This window comes from Erinaceus europaeus, chromosome 14, assembly GCF_950295315.1.
Source record: "Erinaceus europaeus chromosome 14, mEriEur2.1, whole genome shotgun sequence".
NCBI classification, from domain to species: Eukaryota; Metazoa; Chordata; class Mammalia; order Eulipotyphla; family Erinaceidae; genus Erinaceus; species Erinaceus europaeus.
In genome coordinates, this window is record NC_080175.1 from 84,726,102 (window position 1) to 84,729,240 (window position 3,139).

Sequence of the window (3,139 nt, forward strand, 5' to 3'; positions counted from 1 at the left end):
ACCCTTGTTGATTTTATTTTTATTATTGCCATTGCTGTTGTTTTTGTTCAATAGGACAGAGAAAAATCATGAGAGGGAAAACAGAGAGGTGGAGAGAAACATAGACACTTGCAGACCTGCTTCAGCGCTTGCTTGTGAAGCAAGCCCCCAGCAGGTGGGGAGCAGGGGCTCAAACTGGGATGCTTATACCTGTCCTTGTGCTTTGTGCCATGTGCACTTAGCCCACTGTGTTACTGCCCAGCCTCCTATTAGATTTTTAAATATGTTTGAACAAATAATTCCAAGGTTGTTTTTGAGTTTTATAATATTTATAAAATGTGCATTACAAGAGCTCACCTATAGTAATATTAATATAAAAGATTTGAGAATCTGAAAAAGGTCACTATAGAAATAGGAAATAATTTAGTACAGCATTCATAAGATTTCTATCATAAGTTATGAATTAAATTTTTACCTACAAGTATATTTTAAAGGTATTTTTACGTTTTTCAAAAGATTGCTGACACATAGTAACTACAAAGGCTACTTCTACGAGTGTTTTATTAAATAATATTCCAGAGATTTTAAATGTTCAGTTAATCTTTGTGTCATGTATTGAATGTATATCTGCTTTGTTAATAAAAAGAAATAATAATTTTAGGTATTTTGGTTTCATGCATATTATTTCATTAATTCTTAAATACATCTGTGAGAAATCTATTAATGATCAACGAGGAAGCAGAAAATTAAGGAAGTTAAATGAATAAAGTACTCCAGCTATTACATGATCCATAAGGAATCTAGAAAGTATTTAAAATAATAAATAATTCTACTATCAGAGTGTTGGTGACTGTATGTTTGACCTAAGGACACTAGTATAAGCACAAACACATATTTGTCCTCAGGAAGTGCAGAGTATTCCGAAAATAAAGTATGACGTCTTCTAGTACAGATTTTTGCATTTCTATTATGAATTAATGCTTAAATACCTAAACTGGAAATTGAATAAATTTAAATTGTTTCTCCTTCTCCTTCTCCTTCTTTTTACAGAAGGCGGAATTTTATTAGAGTTCAGGAATATCAGCTTTGGGAATCAGCTGAGGACAGCTTCACATAACTCTTCATGGGCAGCAGCGGACGAATATTTAGACCAGCCCAGCCCAGCCCCCTTTGTGTTGCCACAGACCCATGGAAGGCTTCTTGCCCAACCAGCGGTTTCGTCCAGCCTTGTCGATGACTCCTTTGTTGTGATCAGCATTGGATGCACGGTGCACTGTTGCTATGCACATTTCTAGCACCTGCAGCTGCCTCTTAGAAGGCAGCTGAATGATGGCTGTCCCATCTACCTTCCGCAGCAGCACACCACATGTCCCTGCAGCTCGGGTACACTAAGCCCCCGGCCTGGTTCACTCTCCACATTGTTAATGAGGGTCCCTACAGGCAAGGCCCCAAGAGGATGTGCGTCTCCTTCCAGAGCAGAAAGTGCCATTCGGCCTATCTGATCAGAGTACAGGATTGTATCTCCAACCTGTATGTTTTCTGTGGCAATGATCCAGCACTTCCGGCTGCCTCCAGCAACCAGAGCAATATTAGCTGACTTACAGGGGTCATATCGGACATTGATAACTTTCTCTTCAAAGGGTCCTGGCTTGGTTTCTTGCTCTGGTCGGAACTGCAAGAAGTCGATCATTCATTCGATAGCGTTGCTTGTGGCCACCAACAATACCATGCACTTGGATTTGGCCTGTGTGGTTTCGGCCCCCAGATTTCCTCATCTTCACTGGTGTTAACAGTGTACTCGTACGACTCTTCCAGGAAACAAATTTAGCATTAAGGGCCACTGAAGGACTGGACGGCAGGGAGGCAACAATGAGGCAGAGGACAGCTGGAGGAAGGCATTGTTTGTCACCTGGGCTGCAGCGAACCTAAACTCCAGGTTCAGGGAGCCCAGGGTATGGGTCAGTGCTCTTAGCGCCATGAAGGCGTCCAGCTTCTGCAAGGTTCAGCAGGCCACCATTAAATTTGACCAGGCCACCTGGCGCTCTTAAATTAAGTTTCTATGTTATGCTATGAACTCCTTCATGGTTAATTTTATCTCCATGTTTTTATTTTTCCCTGTTTCTCCTCGGGATTCTCCTAGAATTTTTAGGCTCCTCTTAACTTAAGTTATCCTTCCTGGATAACTAAGTAAAAATATTTTTTTTCTATTTTGATAGTATAAATACCAGAAAATTGGTTTACTACTGTTAGAATAGTACAAAATCCATATGTGACACCTTGTTGCGTTTTTTTTTACCTTGCTGAGAATTTATGTACTAATTTTACATTTTCATAATTAAATACTGGTTCCACATCCCATTTTACAGAATTTACTATTTATTATAAGTAACATAGAACTAGTAGAGCAGTACTCAGTGTCAACGTTCTTGTTTTATGCAAGAAAGGGGAGAATATACCTAGTAATACGAATTGAAATATATAATGGCAGTACAAAATACAAATCCAGTGAAAGTAAGTTATGAACTATTTTATCTTTTCCAGGCATGTGCAAGCTTTCAGTTATCTTCACCTCATATAATAAAATATAATGTCTACATTATTTGCCTCCTTCTAAAAGATGGTGAGAGAGAGAGAGAGCGCATAGTTCAACCTTTTAAGAAGATGCTTTTTAAGTAATCATTTCAGCATGTTCTTTGCAAGGGAAGCTAATGTTATTAACACCAAACTGAAAAGGAGCTTGACGATTTACAGCTCACATTTAAAAGGTTTATCAAATTATGAATCTTTCAAGCATAATTTCAGTTCAGTGGCAAGTACAGAGAGTGCTAGTGTCCCAAGGGAATTTAGAACAATTGCCCAGAGGCTGGGCACTAGTAGCATTCAGAATGAGTCACAGGTGTAATCTTGGCTGCACCCAAGGTCTGCACACACTGTGTTCTAACAAGGAGATTGGGAAAAGGGAGGAAATTTGTGGTGAAGTAAGTGATACCTCCCAGTAGACAGACTCTAGATTATTATGCATTTTTGAATAACTGTGAAAAATCGATTTCTGTTTTTAAAAAGATTTGCTTTAGGGATTTTATTGTTACCCATTCTAGCTGTCCCTCCCAAGGTTTGAGGATGGTGGAAACTTGAAGAAAGAAGTCTGTGTGGAGAGAGA

The 3,139-nt window shown here is 38.9% G+C and overlaps 1 pseudogene; it reads right to left on the reverse strand.

Annotated features, from left to right (window-relative positions):
* Positions 1–1,059: 1,059 nt before the first annotated feature.
* On the reverse strand, positions 1,060–1,991 carry LOC103125241 (large ribosomal subunit protein uL2m-like; annotated as a pseudogene).
* Positions 1,992–3,139: the final 1,148 nt, after the last annotated feature.